Below are 19,961 nucleotides of genomic sequence, written 5' to 3'. Positions count from 1 at the left end.
AAGCAGGGCTCTGTACAGTGAGGACAAGCAGGGCTCTGTTCACTGAGGACAAGCAGGGCTCTGTACAGTGAGGACAAGCAGGGCTCTGTACACTGCGGACAAGCAGGGCTCTGTACACTGAGGACAAGCAGGGCTCTTTTCACTGAGGACAAGCAGGGCTCTGTACATTGAGGACAAGCAGGGCTCTGTACCCTGAGGACAAGCAGGGCTCTGTACACTGAGGACAAGCAGGGTTCTGTGCACTGGGTACAAATAGGGCTCTGTACACTGAGGACAAGCAGGGCTCTGTACACTGAGGACAAGCAGGGCTCTGTGCAGCGAGGACAAGCAGGGCTATGTACACTGAGGACAAGCAGGGCTCTGTACACTGAGAAAAAGCAAGGGTCTCTCTGTACACTGAGGACAAGCAGGGCTCTGTTTACAGAGGACAAGGGGTTCTGTGGACTGAGGTTCTGTGATACTGTCCCGGCTCACACAGCAGGCTAATTGACAAGCTGGGAGCCTGCACAAAGCCCTGCTTATTCTCAGTGTACAGAGCCCTGCTTGTCCCACTCTTACTTTCTACATTTTGTCCCAGGTAAGACACACATGCAATAGCAGCGGGGACAGCATTTTTTTTTTAACCCAAAAATACGCATATTTTTTTTTACCAATGTATATTACAAATATACATATAATGTTATCATCTACATTATATAAAAAGTTTTTGAGAATGACAGGTATACTTTAAAACCCATCACACCTCCAAAACCAGAAATCGCTAGAGCCAACCAAGAAATATGTAAAGGCTACTAGTCCGCAGCACAAAAACAGTTCAAAAGTTCTCATCAATGTGTAACACAGTGATCATAGTATATTAACAAAAAGGTTTTTTTGTGATTTAAGTCATCAATAAAATATTAAGGTCTGAACTTCTCCGGCAGTGAACCATGCCTGATTTACATATTCAAACTGAAGCCGTGCAGGATATCTCCCTTCACAATCTAATTATAGGAATCCTTAAAAATACCAAGTTGTACGCTAACATGTAAGGTTAAAATGGAACACTCTGTTTCTGACATGTATGACAGGAAATCAATGTTATTGAAGGAAAAGAAAAAAAGATCCAATAATAAAGTAACACCCAAGATTTACATAAATTAACACAATTCATGTAATCCGTATATATTAAAAGCTGTCATTTTAACAGGGTTTTTTTTTTGTCTCGCAGTCATCAAATCATAAACTATAGTTTTGAGATATATATATATATATATATATATATATATATATATATATATAAAAAACCATTATAAAGATCTACTAAGAATATATTAAAGGGGTTCTCCACCATAAGGTGATTTTAGTACTTACCTGGCAGACAGTAATGGACATGCTTAGTGAAGGATCTGTGCTTGTCTTGGTGCTAAATGACTGTGTTGTGAGATTACTAGAACGCTGTTGCTTTCTTTTTGTGAATTGGATATTTCCTGTTAGAGTTCCCTCCCTCCAAGTACTAGTCCCAGAATCCCTTGTTTGTAAGTGTGAGGTCACTTTTCTCCCTCCCACTGAGCTGAGCTGCCTTGCATGCTGTGCTGTGCATGAATCTGGAGAATGATCTCCCTCGCACCCAGCTGTCACCCATTGAAGCACTGCCATGCTCCCTTTTTACACCTGACAAGTGCTGGGAGTTGTAGTTATGCAACATTTAAAGGTCCACAGTTTGGAGACCACAGGTGTAGACTTTCTGTATGTGCTTCTATACAGTGTGTGTGCATGACAACATACAGCAAGCAATGCTTCTAGGGAAAATAGGGGAGATTCATCAAAACCTTTGCTGAGTAAAAGTAGACCAGTTGCCCACAGCAACCACTCAGATTGCTTCTTTCATTTTTGAAAAGGCCCCTGAAAAGTAAAAGAAGCAATCTGGTTGCGATGGACAATGGTTTAACTTTTCCTTAGCCAAGGTCTTGATGAATATCCCCAAAATCTCTATATGGCACCTGATATAACAGGGTATGATCAAGTGTTGATGCATGCTTAACCCCTTCCCGCTATTGGACGTATGCATACGTCCAGGCGAACTACACGTTCGCGAAAATGGACGTATGCAAACATCCAAGCGATCTCCTGCTCTGCCGCGGGCCGCGTCCCGGCAGCATTAACCCCATAGATGCCATGATCAGTTCTGAACCCGGCATCTATGGTGTTTGCAGGGGGAGCGCTCTCCCCCTGCCCATCAACGGCGGCGCCGCGATAAAATAAGGGGGATCAAGGATGTCCAAGACACCCTCGATCCCCCTTGAAGAGATAGGAGTGAGGTGGCAGGGGTGCCACCCCTCCTATCCCTGCTATTGATCGGCGGAGCAACCGACCAATAGCAGACTGGGGGCGGGGGGGTTAAAGTTCGGTTCCCCCCCGCTATGCCCACCCATCGGTGTCCGGGCACAGCGGGGGGAACCGTGTAGTAGCGGCGGCGGCAGCGGCGGTCACTTACCCGGCGGCGGCTGTGATCATGGCGGCGGTGGAGGTGAGTATGGCGCCGCGTGTCCGGGAGTCTGTTGCCTAGCAACATCTGCAGGGCGACAGTTTGGAGAGTGGTCTCTAAACTGTGTCCCTCCAGATGTTGCAAAACTACAACTCCCACCATGCCTTGACAGCTGTTTGCTGTGTTGGCATGCTGGGAGTTGTAGTTTTGCAAGATTTAGAGGGGTTCAGGCTAGAGATCACTGACAGTGGTCTCTAAACTGTAGCCCTCCAGATGTTACAAAACTACAACTCCCAGCATGCCCAGACAGCAGTTTGCTGTCTTAGCATGCTGAGATTTGTAGTTTTGCAACATCTGGAGGGCCACAGTTTAGAGACCACTGTCAGTGATCTCTAGCCTGAACCCCTCTAAATCTTGCAAAACTACAACTCCCAGCATTCAGGAACAGCAAATGGCTGTCTCGGCATGCTGGGAGTTGTACTTGCGTGCCTCCAGCTGTTGCATAACTACATCTCCCAGCATTCCCTTTGGCAATCAGCACATGCTGAGAGTTGTAGTTCTGCAACAGCTGGAGGCACACTGGTTGGGAAATACCGAGTTAGGTAATAGGTTCTATTACCTAACTCAGTATTTTCCAACCAGTGTGTCTCCAGCTGTTGCAAAACTACAACTTCCAGCATGCACGTTCTGTCAGTGCATGCTGGGAATTGTAGTTTTGCCCCCCCCCCCCCCTCCCATGTGAATGTACAGGTTACATTCACACTGGTGGCGGATTACAGTGAGTTCCCCGCTTCAAGTTTGAGCTGTGTAAAACACTACATATACACACGTACACTGCCCCCCACCACCACCTCCCTTTCCCCCCCCCAATAAAAATGAAAAACGTATCCTACAGCAGTGTTTCCAAAATGGAGCCTCCAGCTGTTGCAAAACAAAAACTCCCAGCATCTCCGGACAGCCATTGACTGTCCAAGCATGCTGGGAGTTTAGCAACAGCTGGAGGCACCCTGTTTGGGAATCACTGGTGTAGAATACCCCTATGTCCACCCCTATGCAAATCCCTAATTTAGGCCTCAAATGCGCATGGCGCTCTCACTTTGGAGCCCTGTCGTATTTCAAGGCAACAGAATAGGGCCACATATGGGGTATCGCCGTACTCGGGAGAAATTGCCTAACAAATTTTGGGGGGCTTTTTCTCCTTTTACCCCTTATAAAAAGGTAAAGTTGGGGTCTACACCAGCATGTTAGTGTAAAAAAAACATTTTTGTACACTAACATACTGGTGTTGCCCCATACTTTAAAATTTCACAAGCGGTAAAAGAAAAAAAGCCTCCAAAATTTGTAACGCTATTTCTCCTGAGTACGGAGATACCCCATATGTGGACGCAAAGTGTTCTGGGGACGCACAACAAGGCTCAGAAGGGAGAGTGCACCATGTAAATTTGAGATCTAAATTGGTGATTTGCACAGGGGTGGCTGATTTTACAGCGGTTCTGACATAAGTGCTAAACAATAAATACCCACATGTGACCCCATTTTGGAAACTACACCCCTCACGGAATGTAATAAGGGGTACAGTGAGCATTTACACCCCACAGGTGTCTGACAGATCTTTGAAACAAGGGTCTGTGAAAATGAAAAATAAAATTTTAAATTTGCACAGCCCACTGTTCCAAAGATCCGTCAAATGCCAGTGGGGTGTAAATTCTCCCTGCACCCCTTATTACCTTCCGTGAGGGGTATAGTTTTAAAAATGGGGTCACATGTGGGGGGGTCCACTGTTCTGGCACCATGGGGGGCTTTGGAAATGCACATGGCCAAATTCTCTCTCCAAAAGCTCAATGATGCTCCTTCTCTTCTGAGCATTGTAGTTCGCCCCCAGTGCACTTCACGTCCACTTATGGGGTATTTCCATACTCAGAAGAGATGGGGTTACAAATTTTGGGGGGCATTTTCTGCTATTATCCCTTGTAAAATTGTAAAATTTGGGGGAAAACAAGCATTTTAGAGTAAAAAAAATATATTTTTTTTACATATGCAAAAGTCGTGAAACACCTGTAGAGTATTAAGGTTCACTTTACCCCTTGTTACGTTCCCCAAGGGGTATAGTTTCCAAAATGGTATGCCATGTGGTTTTTTTTCTCTGTCCTGGCACCATAGGGGCTTCCTAAATGCGGCATGCCCTCAGAGCAAAATTTGCTTCCGAAAAGCCAAATGTGACTCCTTCTCTTCTGAGACCTGTAGTGCGCCAGCAGAGCACTTTTCATCCCCATATTGGGTGTTTTCTGAATCAGGAGAAATTGGGCTTCAAATTTTGGGGGGTATTTTCTGCTATTACCTTTTTTAAAATTGTAAAATGTTTGCTAAACCAAGCATTTTTGGTAAAAAAAAATTTTTTTTTTTTACATATGCAAAAGTCGTGAAACACCTGTGGGGTATTAAGGTTCACTTTATCCCTTGTTACGTTCCTCAAGGGGTCTAGTTTCCAAAATGGTATGCCATGTGTTTGTTTTTTTGCTGTCCTGGCACCATAGGGGCTTCCTAAATGCAACATGCCCCCCGAGCAAAATTTGCTCTCAAAAAGCCAAACTTCTCTTCTGAGCATTGTAGTTCGCCCGTAGTGCACTTCAGGTCAACTTATGGGGTACCTACATACTCAGAAGAGATGGGGTTACAAATTTTGGGGGGTATTTTCTGCTATTAACCCTTGCAAAAATGTGAAATTTGAAGGGAAACACACATTTTAGTGAATTTTTTTTTTTACATATGCAAAAGTCATGAAACACCTGTGAGGTATTAAGGCTCACTTAATTCCTTGTTACGTTCCCCAAGGGGTCTAGTTTCCAAAATGGTATGCCATGTGTTTTGTTTTTTTTGCTGTTTTGGCACCATAGGGGCTTCCTAAATGCAACATGCCCCCCAAAAACCATTTCAGAAAAACGTACTCTCCAAAATCCCCTTGTCGCTCCTTCGCTTCTGAGTCCTCTACTGCGCCCGCTGAATAATTTACATAGACATATGAGGTATGTGCTTACTCGAGAGAAATTGGGCTACAAATTCAAGTATAAATTTTATCCTTTTACCCCTTGTAAAAATTCAAAAATTGGGTCTACAAGAACATGCAAGTGTAAAAAATGAAGATTTTGAATTTTTTCCTTCACTTTGCTGCTTTTCCTGTGAAACACCTAAAGGGTTAAAATACTTACTGAATGTCATTTTGAATACTTTGGGGGGTGCAGTTTTTGTAATGGGGTCATTTATGGGGTGTTTTTAATATGAAGACCCTTCAAATCCACTTCAAACCTGAACTGGTCCATGAAAAATAGCGAGTTTGAAAATTTTGTGAAAAATTTTAAAATTGCTGCTGAACTTTGAAGCCCTCTGATGTCTTCCAATAGTAAAAACTCATAAATTTTATGATGCAAACATAAAGTAGACATATTGTATATGTGAATCAAAAAAAAAATATTTGGAATATCCATTTTCCTTACAAGCAGAGAACTTCAAAGTTAGAAAAATGCAAAATTTTCAATTTTTTCATCAAATTTGGGGATTTTTCACCAAGAAAGGATGCAAGTTACCACAAAAATTTACCACTATGTTAAAGTAGAATATGTCACGAAAAACAATCTCGGAATAAGATTGATAAGTAAAAGCATTCCAGAGTTATTAATGTTTAAAGTGACAGTGGTCAGATGTGCAAAAAAGGGCTGCGTCCTAGAGGTGAAAATGGGTTGTGTCCTTAAGGGGTTAAATATAAAAAAAAATAAAAATTTAATTCTCCTTTTTGAATGTTGTAATTTTTTTGTAAATGTTCAACCCCATTAAATCACAACTGTCATGACATTTTACCCCCTTATTCTAAGAGCAGTATGTCAAAGGTGTTTACAATAGTAATTTAGCCATACCTTTGGTTACTTTATCACACTTTTGATCATGCTAAAATCGATTTTAGGCTAGGGTCACACGTAACGGATCCGCAGCCCCATGCCTGTCCGCTCATACAGGGATCTGCGCGACTTTCGTAAACTGCACGCGCATGCTCCTTGAAAGTGGCCTTAATGTCAAAGAGTAAAATGTGCATGTACGTGCACTTTACTACAGTCGCTCAAAACCCCTGTGTGATCGTGGCAGCGGATTGCTGCTACGAGCGAACAAACGGGAGCAGGCAGGGGGCTCACTCTCGGGTCGGTCATAGGCGGATGCGCTGCATAAAATATGGTCGGCTAGGCGTGGCCAGGAGTTTGCAACACCAAGGGGGTGTCACGCCCAACTCCTTTACTTCAGCTTTGTGACCAATGTTGGATTGAGGCACAGGTCCTCAACGCATGCGCCCTCACTCTGTTCTACGTGCACGTGGCGGGTTTTCTGAGCAAGCGCTCGTTCCCGATACCTCCCGCCATTGTACAGGCGTGTTGAGCAAGTAAAGGGCGCATGCGCTAAGGACCTGTGTGTCAATCTCCCAGTGGTCTCAGCGCTGATGTAAAGATAGGAGTGGCGACCCCTTGGTGTTGCGAACCCCTAGCCAGGCCTATCTGACCATTCCTGACTCCACAAGAAAAGTGATTTTTATCATAATCAAAAGGTCTATAAAGTAGCCAAAGGTACGACTGAGCTACTATTGTAACCACCTTTGACACACTGCTATTAGGATGTCATGACAGTTGCGCTTTAATGTCCGACCACCTGTACAACCACATATTACGGTAGTTCAGACTTTCTCCTGTTATGAGTAGACGCGACAAACCATAGTTTCAATTTAATCTCACAATGCTCAAGACATCAGGCATTAGCATGTCATCTGCATTTCATAAAACGTCACGCATGAATTATACAAGAAGAATAAAGATAAGTCGGGGGATAATTTCCTGTAACATTTTACATTTAGATTTTTTTTTTTTCTTTTACAACTTTACATAATACAGTTGAGTTTCTGATTAAATGTTGGCTTCCATCAAGCTTAAAATAAGCACATTTTAATGCTATTTCTATGTGAATTGTAAAGAAAATTATATTATATAATATATTGAAGAAAAAAAGGAGGCTAAAATTGGTAACCCCTGAAGGTTAATCTCAACTCCACTTTTCAAAGTCGTCATAGCCGTCCGAGCGTCGTTTTAGGCACAGAGCAGGGAGATTTACTAAGACTGGTCTTTTATATGCAAATTTTAGGATAAAAAAAAAAACTGAGCTGACTTTTTTTTTTAAACAGCGCCACCATTTTCCTCAGAATGTGTGTGGTATTGCAGCTCAGTTTCATCAAAGAGAATGGGTCAAGGTTGCAATACTGCACACAACCTGAGAACAGGAGTCGTGCTGTTTTTTGGAGGTGCTTGCTTCTTAGGAAATCTATCTATCTATCATGTATCTATCTATGTTTTTATCTATATTGTAACCTATTACAGTAAAGGCTTTTCCAAAGACCACCCCCACATCCAGACCAGATTTTGTCTGACTGTTTTCCAGTTCATTATCTATTATGCATAGTGACCAAATATTTTGAAGAAGACACCCTCCCCCCCATAGAAGACCACTTTTTGATGCAATTTTGGGGAGGTCTTCTCAAAGAGGCTTTACTATACCTTAAAGCATACCTGTCAGACACCCACCCCCCCAAAAAAAAAAAACAATGAATATGTTACTCAGTACCTAATCCCCATGTTTATGCCTCTATCACCTAAATTTATTATAAAAACACCTCTTTTCATTCGCTCACAGTGTTAGAAATCCTCTTAGGGGAAGGGGGTTTGTCCCTCCTTTTGGTGGTGGAGGTGATTGGTGTGTGGTGAAATGGGTGTGTCCCTCCTTGGGGTGGTGGGAGGTGATTGGTGTGTGGTGGAAGGGGGCGTGTTCCTCCTTGTGGTGGTGAAGGTGATTGGTGTGTGGTGGGAGGAGGTGTGTACCTCCTTGTGGTGGTGAGAGGTGATTAGTGTGTGGTGAAATGGGTATGTCCCTCCTTGTAGTGGTGGGAGGTGATTGGTGCGTAGTGGAAGGGGGCATGTCCCTTCCTTGTGGTGGTGGGAGGTGATTTGTGTGTGGTGGAAGGGGGCGTGTTCCTCCTTTTGGTGGTGAAGGTGATTGGTGTGTGGTGGAAGGGGGTGTGTACCTCCTTGTGGTGGTGGGAGGTGATTGGTGTGTGGTGGAAGGGGGCATGTCCCTCCTTGTAGTGGTGAGAGGTGATTGGTGTGTGGTGGAAGGGGGCGTGCCCCTTCTTGTGGTGGTGAAAGGTAATTGGTGTGTGGTAGAAGGGGGCTTGTCCCTCCTTGTAGTGGTGAGAGGTGATTGGTGTGTGGTGGAAGGGGGCGTGCCCCTCCTTGTGGTGGGAGGTGATTGGTGTATCTCAGTAGGTATGGGGACCCCAGTGGTGGGATTTTCAGGGGCCGTTTTCTCTATTAAATATTCAAAAAGTTCAAGCAACCATATTACAAAAGGTCTTTAATTTTCATCAGTAACAACATATAGAAAAGTTTTTGGATCAGATCTGACAGTGCCTATTTAAGACAGTGTTTCCCAACCAGGGCACCTCCAGCTGTTTTAAATCTACCACTCCCAGCATGCCTGGTTGGAAAACCCTGGTTGGGAAACATTAACTTAGAGGAATGTTTTCCATCCAGGGTTCCTCCAGCTGTTGCAAAACTCCAACTCCCAGCATGCCCAGACAGCCGAAGGCTGTCGGGGCATGCTGGGAGTTGTAGTTTTGCGACAGCTGGTTCCACCCTGGTTTAATAAAACCTTGCCTTAAGATCTAGCAACTTGTGCTTTGATGTGACATTAGTTATGGCTGCGGAGTTCCTTCCCGGTGTAATTCTTGGTAAATTTATAAGCAGGATTTAATGACTTTCTTCCTCCTCCGAGCGTTACCGCAGGGAACAATGAATACAATCACACATACATCTCCTGTACGACTTAGAGGGGAAGTTAAATAAGAATGCGGAATATGAATTGCGCGGCTTTGTTCTGGGAAGGACTTCTTCTAACTACAGCAAATTCTTTTAAACTCCTAATTGCAATGTCTTTGCTAAATTCCAGCCGCCGTCCTTGTAAATGACTGAACAAGGATAAAACCCGCCGCCCGGCTGGTATTTTATTAAAATTTTGCTCGCTGTGAAAAGTATCTCTGGAGAAGTTCATTTTCCTTTATGTTTGGTAATTGTGCAGTAAAAAAAAAAAAAAAACTGCAGTAGTATACAGTGTTCGATCCCCATTTGAATATATTACCTGGTGCCTGATACTGCCACTCATTACATTCACTTTAATGGGACAGAGTTGCAGTACCTGGCAGAACCACTGGGGGACCCATTCCCTTGCTGATTGATGGGATTCATCATAAAAAAAATGGGTCAACAACGTTTATGCTCCCAAAAACCTCACTTAAATAGGCGCTGTCAAGTTCAAAAACTTTTTATACATTGTACATCTTGGCAAAAATATTAACTTTTCTAATATACTTCATAGGAAAATTTTATTCCCTTTTTATAGAAATTATGGCTTATAAAAAAAAATAAAAAATAAACACTAGGGGTTCCCATACCATCCAGAATATAATCCTGTCCGGCTGCAGCATCATCTTTGTCCCAGCTGAAGCACAGGCTAGGGACAAAGTCCAGGAAGGGAGGGCGGGACTAGCACTTCTCTGTGCTCACTCCTGTCCTGTCAGACTGACGCAGATCAATGCAAGACATATGCATTGCATTGATCTACGTTAGCGCAGTTTGCTGTCAGCCGATTGGTACTCTGAACCACTAATGAAGCGTGTCCAGACTGTTCGAATGCCCTGACCAGTATTGATCATGGCATTTAAATAGTGAAACGATTGGCATCGGAGATTACTCCTATTACCGGTGGGTGTCGGCTGCAGAAAGCTACATGCTCCCTCACCTCTCCTTTAAGGCTATAAAATGTGTGCAATGTCCGCGCAGAAAACAAGACATTCCGCACATTTAACTTACCGGCGGGCGCTAGGACCACTCGGAGATTCACTGTCTCATTGACTTGACTATTCTTTCTCCGGACTCCGGAATCTGAATGCCATGTGTGCAGTGCAGCAGAATCCCATTGAAATTTCCGTGCAGAATATTCATGCAGAATATAGTGCAGTGTTTCCCAACCAGTGTGCCTCTAGCTATTGCAAAACTACAACTCCAAGCATGCTTAGAGTTGTGCTTTTGCAACAGCTGGAGGCACACTGGTTTGGAAACACTGCACTATGTTTTAAACCAAGCAGCTGAAAATTAAAGGCGACACACGACTCTTGGCGCAGATGCACTAAAATTCATATGTACTTCCTGAGAAAGTACCTAAAAGTAACCTGTGTTTATTTCTTTAGTCCACCTTATGATTTTTTTTTTTTTTTTTTTTATACTGTATATTGTTCAGATTTGATTAATAGTCAGTTTGGTTCCTCTCTTGCAGTACCACTTTTCACCACTGCAAAAAACACTACATTTTTAATATAGAAACCAACAGAACAGCGCCCCCAGTTTACTTATTTTTTCCCCGAAATTTTATATGTAGTGACAGTTTTTTTTTACCCTCATGATTGTATTTAAAATAAATATAAATGATGACGTTTTTAACGCAGCTAACAATTTTTTTTTCATCTTATTTCGCTCGACAAAAAAAAAAAAAAAACGCTGAAAAAAGTGTATAATAGAATAAATGTGTAAATCTCCCATCCAATTAAAAATGAGCAATATTTATTGTCTTCAATTAACTCAGAGACAGAATACATTAGCCTTTTCCAGATCTACCCTGATGGGGAACCGAACACACGGCAGCCTCCAAAGACCTTGAACCCAAGTTTACTCATATGGTGGTGATATATTCTGTCATATTCCCAGGATAAACAGAGACAAAGTATAATCAACCAGGAAAATTCACCATCGTCACAGAACAATAGTCACTCACAGCCGTTCCGAAAGATGTGTAAGCTGTAAAACGATACCATAATTGAAAGTAAAAAAAAAATAATAATAATAATAAAATGAAATTGTTGAATTAAAATCAATTTTTTTTAAACTGAAAGTAAAAAAAAAGTTTTTTTTTGTTGTTGTCATTTTTACAAACGGAAACAATTTACAAAAACAAAGAATTTTTTTTTTTTTTATTCCTGTTGATGGAGGATATACACATCCATGTAAAGCCAATCTACTGAACAGCCATTGCTTTATTTATGGTCACACGCTACGGTACACTGGCCCCATGGGCTCATTGCTGGTGACTTCTGAGGATCACCGCACTTTCGGGATAGTGCTCGAATACGTTGCTTTTATTTCATCTGACCTCCTTACCTCTATTATGTTTCCTATATGGTTCATTTATTCTTACAGACAACACCACCATTGGCTTTCCTATATATCTTTTACGCTTGTTTTCTTAGCCATGATGCACCACTTGATCTTTTTCTCTTTTTTCCTTTTTGAGCTTATTATGCCCTTGGGTGCAGGTTAGCAAGAATTTTAAATCCCGGGCAATTGGGGGAAATAATTTATTGGGGGATTTGATACTCTGCAGGGAGCTATGAAGTGTCTCCAACTTGGCGGTCCCCTTTGTAATTTCTTCCTAGCTTATGTTCTCCCGGGCTGGGAATAGACATCTGTCGCTGAATTTCATGTTGTGGTGTTTTTTTTGTTTTTTTCGTCCTACAATTTTTTACCCTTGGTAATTTAATACTCCAGGTGCGTCACTGATTTCCTATTTTTCTATTTTGACACAGAAGGCTCATTGGCACAGTTGTCAGGACACAATGGACCCAGCATGGCCTTTCCCAGTCTATTTTTTATTTTTTTTGTAAGATCTGTCTCGGGGGAAACTTTGCATGACAATAGCCACCTACGGAAGCTTTGAGGCTTATTATGTTGGGCCAAAAAGTAGCATCTGTTCAAGGGTCTTGTGGCTGAAGTAGCTCCATTCATGGAGCTTCTCATTTCCATTTTGGGTTCCTTTAGGTCGGGGGCTTTTCATTGGGAGTCACTGAAGCAAACTGCAAAATGCAGCAATCAAAACAAACACTTCTATGAAAGAGCCGGGAAGCTAATAGTTTGACGTGTTAAAATATCAAAGTGCAAAAGTCACGTCGTAACTGTGAACACTTAATCCGCCGCGATAGGGTCAGACTCTTATCCGCTGCGTTGGCTCTAAATAACAACCTGTGGGACATCAGAGGAACTGGGAAGCATTTTAATATTTATGTTACTACTACGCTGAATTTTTATTTTTTATAACTTTTTTCTTCATTTTTTGGGGCAAATTTAAGTTTGGTGTATGAGACGAAAGAGCTCCCGACACATAAAAGGAACATAACCCTAAACTCCTCTCCTTAGAGACCAAAAAGTGTGTCCATTTTTGCTTCTACAGGGTGAAATGCACATTTTTTTTTTTATGTAGTGTTATGAAAAAATCCAGATAATAAATTGGACCAAATAATAAACTCAGCTCAACAGCATCTACAGTGCATGAACTTTGAAGACTATTTCCTCTGTCAGGGAGGGGGCAGATGCACTCAGCAGGAGAAGGTGGGGGGGTTACAAAAAGAAGTATTAAGAGCGCCATGAAGGCTAATAATGAGATGGCTTTGCTCTGTTTTGGTACCGCGCGGTGAGCCAGGCTGCAAGTCATTATTCTGCCCACTGGACAGTGATTGACAAATGTGTTTACGAAGAGATTCTGCAGCTGCTGTGGCGTCTTTGCTCGATGGGTCCCGCTGTGCCTTTGGCTGGGTTTATTTTCTCCACCAGTAGCTTTGTAAGGACTTGGGAGAGATCTAAGTCATATGAGATGGATTTTCTTTGTATGCACACAGTAAAATGGCAAACAATGCCTGGAAAATGATGAGAATCCAATTCAATAGCGGGATGCACGATCCTACAGAATGCCTGATCATCCTATTCAAATGAACGCAACTACATATAGATATATTCAATGTAACACAAGGCCAGGCCGATTCACAGGAACTCTATTGATCATTTCAGTTTTTAGGTTTGCAATTTGATCTTTGTTTGTCTGATCTCTGGGACCCAGAACCTCCTACCCCCAGGATCTCCGAAACTGGACCCTCAATCTCCCATCTGCATAGAGCACAGGGTTAGCATGCTTTCCATGGATTTTCTATCGGAGCGCCCGAGATACACGAGTGCAGCGCTCAAGTATCTCCTGCACTCCCATAGAGAATGCATGGTGTGCATGCTGACCCTGTTTTCTATGCAGCTGGGAGATTTTGGGTCCAGTTCTGGAGTTCCCGAAGGAGAAGCTCCAGAGGTCAGACCCCTCACGATCATACACTTATCTCTAATTTTGTGGATAGTGATATTGTTTTTAAACACTGGAGTACCCCTTTAAGCTGGTTACAATAGAGATAAGTAGAGGTTTTTTATTTCCTGGCAGCCTGGGCTTCATTTTGAAACAAAAAGTTTAACACCGGGGTACTCTTTAAGCCCTTTAGCCCTTAAGAATAGTAGCAAGGTTGTGTGGTAGCCCTTGGGGGGTGTATGGTAGGGATTGTATGATGTTGATATATGAGGGGTTAATATTAACCCTGTCACTCGTGATGCCAGGGTGAGGGCTGGTATGCTGAATCTATGTGCCGGCCTATCGCCGCCCTTCCCAGAAGTGATAGGTGCAATGAAATGACTGAAAGTACACAAGCAGATTTAACTTGAACTTAAATAACTTTACTGCAATGCTTGCAATATCCAATGCGTAGTAACAGTCTCATATAACAGTTCTTAGGTTGCTTAGCGACTGGCAGAAGTTGCGGACCTTGCATTAAACTTGTAGTCTCTGAATTTAGGGAGCGATGTGCAGATCCGTCCGGATTTAGGGGAAATATTGGGTCCGGTGATACTGCAGAGTGGTTAGGGGATGACACACTCTATAATTTAGATCATTCAGCCCTTGCCGCAAGGCTCAGGCCTAACTCACTGCGATTACTGCGATATAGGTCTTCTCTGATCAAGAGCAAGGAGAAAGAGAGCGAGAAGATGGCCGCCGCTCCCTTATATGGGCAGGGGGCGTGGCGATTCTGATTGGTCCGAACGTCTGCCATTCACCAGTACATGGTGTGATGGGATTACTGACGTAAGAGGGCCTCCAAAGGTCCTTAAGCTAAAACAATAGAGTTCACCTTGTCACATGACCCGCAGGTCCTGCAACACTAATAGAAACAGGTAATTAACCATTTATATACAGAAATAATACTATATATATTATTCTATGGACAAATTAGAAATCTACATACTATAATAGAGGCGACTAGGGGCGGACTGACTAACAGAGATTACTAAGTCCTAGGGACTCTGGCTACGGGGACCCATAGATAAATAAGTACTGTATGAAATGCAGTACTGGGACACCACAGTTGTTTTTGTGTTGTCTCTGCTGTTCCCCTGCCTCTGAGAGCCCCTCTCCATGTTGCTCAGTTATTTTCTCATGCTCTCTATTTCAGCTGGTAGGACCAGAGTTTAGCTGTTTGCCACTAGTACACACACAGGACTTTCTATCCCTTACTTCCCTGTCCAATCACATCACAGCATTTACTCCTCTCTACTATACCATGACATATTGCTGGTGAAGGCTCCTTGGACTAAACACGCTGGTACTTTGCTAGGGCATAATTTACAGTCTATTACAATAGATGGAATGTGGGTTGTAAAGGGAATTATAGATATGCTAAGTAAGAAGGTTCCATCACAAAAGGACTGAGTAGGGAATTACTAAGAATGCTGATGACTGGAGGGGGAGGGGATTACATTCAGAGGGCATTACTGTGTTAAAATAATGATAAGTATAATCTACTTTGCAACAAAAGTCAGTACTACCTGTTGTTACTATTGGACTTGTTTGATTTTTTTTATTATTATTATAATTTTTTTTTAATCCAGTGTTGGATTTTTATGGTTTATAATGTTTAGGGTTCTCAAAGATAATGTCTTGCATGGCTACTATAGGGTTAATCAGGTATAATACTTAAAGTGACTCATTTATGAACATTGAAAACCTATTAATAAATGTTTATGGTCTTTGGACATCATACAAGTATGGTTGAAATTAATGTTCTGATTAATTTTTATGAGAGGTAATTATGATTGTTTGGAACATTTAGTAGAGAAAACCAAGTACATTTTGTTTCTTGGACTTGACAACTGAGAGTAAATGTGGAACAGTTGTTTCCCTCTAAGCTGGGCAATGCAAAACCATAGGGCTGCATTCACACCACGTTTTTGCAATACAGTTCCCATATCAGGTTTTTGATGAAAAACAGATTTCTCAAAACCGGGCTAAACTGTATCAAAACGTGTGTACAAATTTTAACCTGTATATGGTTAAAAAACGTATACGGTTTGAAAAATGATGTCCGGTCGCATCCATTTTTTAAGAAAAAAACATATAAGTTTTTAACTTTTCACTCCATTATGAATAAAGTTTCACTTGTTTGATTGAAATTCCAAGAAAAAAACTGTACAAAGTCAAAAACCGTATGATGCAAATCGGATGGAACCGGATGGATTATTAACTAATTATTATTGTACAGATGTAGCCGCCTCCAAACACATTATGGAGGTGCGACACCAGTGTATCACAGTGTAACAACTCTGTGCCAAGCTGGTGCAATACAGACAAGTATATGTGAGTGACAATAGATAAACTGCACTGTGTACATCACTGTTCACTATACTCAATGAGCTGGGAGCTCTACCACCCGGCCTGGTGAATCTACTGCAAGTGACAAGAAACATGGTGCTCACTACTATTCTGTACCTACAGGAGTCTGGCAATAGATAGGTGTCCCTGCTCTGATACCTACTTTCCTTCACATGCTACACCAATAGCCTAGCAGAGACAGAGTAGCATGCTGCTGTGTTTTGTGGTAGCCACATCTGAAGAAAACTGTACAGGTCCACATATTTAGCAGCCACGTCTAACTCAGCAATATTCAGCAGTGTATCGTGAATGAACGGAGCTCTGGCCAAGCACATTCGGTGTGCTCGGTGTGCTCCCTAAATCTTGTCCACGTTTATTCGATAAAGGGGTGTGGGGGGTTGCAGCGGTTAGACCCCCACTGACCAGCTTCTTATTACATATCCTGTGTCCTGTAGAAAGGAGGCATGGGGTTAATTCCAATATCTCTTGCGGTCTAGGGATAATGTAAATTCACCTGCCGTCTAGGTTATCCAAAGGATACGGGATAAGGTGTCTGATTGCGGGGTCCGGCAGCTGGGACCCCCACGATCTCTGTGCAGTAACCAGCATTTGTTTAGTATGCTGGGTGAAGGTGGCGGGGTTCATGAGGGGGCATTAAGGGGGTGTGGTGTGATGTCATGAAGGACGTGGTCGTGACATCACAACCCCCGCCGCCCGCACCCAGTGTTTCGGAAAAAAAATTTCTGAACGCTGGGGCAGTGGAGTACCCCTTTAAGGGGATAAAATGCAGTATCTTTGGTGGTCCAGGCCAGTCTAGGGCAGTAAAAGGGTTGTTGTAGGATCCCTGGAGTTCTAAGGCAGTGAAATGTTAAACTTCTAAATTCTTGGAGGAAGGCAGAGGAAGGGTTAATGCTGCATACATGAGGTCCAATGGCTTTCTCACCTATCCAGGTTGCAGGATTGGTTTAGCTGTAACAGGAAGCTGAACACTAATCAATCAGCTTCCTGTTTACTTCCTGCACTGACAATAGAGAAGAGTCCAAGAAGGGATTAGAGGAGACGGATGGATATATACAATCACATAGTAATACTGTATGGCATTTCAATATGATAAGAGATCGGTGGCCAATTTAGCTATTAAATATTGTTTTAATCCAATAGATACCCAGACTTGCTCCCGGCACTTGTTCAGCTTTGAGCAATGTTGCTCTGTTTCTGCTCTGCTATTGGATTTTATAATATGAGATCTAAATATATTCAGGGAGCCCGGTCGGGGTAAAACATTTAACCAAATGTTTTTGTATAAGCTCCTCAAGATGCCCGCTTCTAGTTTTGCCATGTCCCACTGCCCAAGTATCACTATATAAAAGGGTCTTCACAGGTTGACATCTGTTAGATATGGAAACATGGAAATGAATGCTATAAATGGCTGAACCATCGGACCCCCGCTAATCCTCAGAGTGGGGGGTGCAGGGTTTTCTACTGCAGGAGCCGATGTGTTGGCTTGTGTTTAGTCACTCTCTATTGAAGTCTATGGGTGATATGGAAATGGCAGTGCCATATGCTGTAAATGTCTCTATCGGGAAACCAGATTTTCTAATTAGAATAATTCTTTTTGGGTTCATAGACGCCATAATTTTTGAGTGAAATTGAATCATCTGCAGACAGTTCAATTTCTTACCTGCTGCTAAATCTGGATCCATTTTCTGAGTTTCAGCTGACATTGATAAATACAGGGTACTATGTGCCAGACATGGATCTGCCAAACTGAGATGTACTTACACTTTTAATGAAACAAGTCAGCCCCTGGATGCGGAGTGTGAGTGCCGAGCGCAGCGGCTGCATCTGGGCCGTGTAATTAACAAGTCCCCTCTCTGATGTGTTCCATTAACACTCCTTTATCTCATCACCACTTTGCTTATTTCCCGAGCGGATCCATATTTCACCTAGATGCATTGGGCACACGCGGCATTTGATGCCTCTCATTAAGATTTTCACCAGATTTGATTTTAATAATGGGGCTGTATGAGGAGAGAAAAACATCCACAATATGGTCAAAAAGTATTAGGGCACCTACACATGACACTTACATCTCATTCTAAATCCATATGTATTAAAGGGGTACTCCGCCCCTAGACATCTTATCCCCTCTACAAAGGAGCTTTGTGGGGTCAGACATTGATGTTGGGTGAGAGGTCCTGCCTAACAATCTCTGTTCTAGTTTATCCCAAAGGTATTGGATGGGGTGGTGATCAGAGCTCTGCGGCCAGTCAAGTTCTTGCACCCCAGACTCCCCCTCCATGTCTTTATGGACCTTGCTGTGTGAACTGAGGCAAAGGTATGGTGGAACATCAAAGGGCTAGATGCAAACTATTCCTACATAAATTGTCCACTATGTTTTTGTAGCAAAATCTTTAAAGGGGACATCTTATTCCCTATACAAATCTCCAAATCCTGGCTGCGGCACCCCAGCCATCTGGTGAACCGTAGGGGATGACTGGCAATGCGGGGTGTGGCTGTGAAGTCATGAGCCTCTGGCGCCACAACCGACGCTCTAAATGAACGCCAGGTGCAGCAGGGAGATCGCAGGGGTCCCCAGCAGAGGGACCCCCGCGATCAGACATCTTATCCCCTATCCTTTAGATAGAGGATAAGATGTCTATGGGTGGAGTACCCTTTAAGATTCCTCTTTACTAAAACTTAGGGGCCTCAGCCCACCCCTGAAAAACACCCCCAGAACATTTTCCTTCTTCCATCAAACTTCCCAGCTGGCACAATGCAGTCAGGCAGGTAACGTTCTCCTGGCATTCACCAATCCCAGAGTCCATCAGATGCCAGATAGGGAAGTGTGATCCATCACTCCACAGAACATGATTCCTCTGCTCCAGAGTCCAGTGGTGATTTTACATTGCTCAATCCACGGCTTGGCATTGTGCTTGGTGATGAAAGGATGCCATGTAGCTGCCCTCCATGGAAACCCATGCCAAAAAGCTGCCAACCTTCACATTTGGGGTGCTGATTTTAATACCAGATGAGGTTTGGTCTCTATTGCTGGGGCCCAATACTGTTAGGTGCCAGAAACAGCATAACATTTGTCTGCAGGCTGTGTCTGGTATTGCAGTTCAGCTCAAAGTAGGAGCAATCTGTCATACCACACATGGCCAGGAGTGGCGCTAGAAGACAGCAGCCTTGTTTTCTGACTCTCGGTTTAAAGCTTAAGCAAAATGTTAGTGTATCTCTATCTATCAGTTGTGTGCGGATGATATAAACAATAGCCAACATCGCTGGGTAAGTGCTTGTTGGAATCTTCTCGGAAGAATAATTGATAGACTGATTTATTGCCGGTTTCTCGAGGACGGTTCGGATAGTGGAATATATTGGAAAATAGCAGAGCGAAGTTATTTTATTAGGCGGGATCCTTGCTCTTGACCACAAGGCCACTTGACAATGAAATGATTGAAGTATACATTAGTCAAGGCGCTGAGGGTCCTGGAGTCATCCATTTTTAAGGTTTTTGTTTATTTGGTTTCTCGGTCACTCATTGGATAGTGCAAAAATGGCGGTATATAGGTCTATTCTCTTAAAGGGACAGAAAAGTAATAAAAAAAAACTTTCATAAGAGCAAGTACTGAAAGTAAACAAATAGAGAAATACACTGTCATGGGTTATGTAAATTGCTCAGCAATAGCTTGACATACACCTACCAGCAGTTGAACATGCTAAGCTTGATGGTTATGGCATCACATAAGCTTGCAAAATGGCAGTTCTGATGTAGTGACATGTAGTAACTTTATCAACTTAGTCGCTGTTGCCTGAGTTGGAGCATAATGAACACAGTCTATAACTCTATACGACC

Source organism: Hyla sarda, chromosome 1, assembly GCF_029499605.1.
Source record: "Hyla sarda isolate aHylSar1 chromosome 1, aHylSar1.hap1, whole genome shotgun sequence".
In the NCBI taxonomy this organism is placed as follows: Eukaryota; Metazoa; Chordata; class Amphibia; order Anura; family Hylidae; genus Hyla; species Hyla sarda.
Note: the sequence above shows the minus strand (reverse complement) of the source record.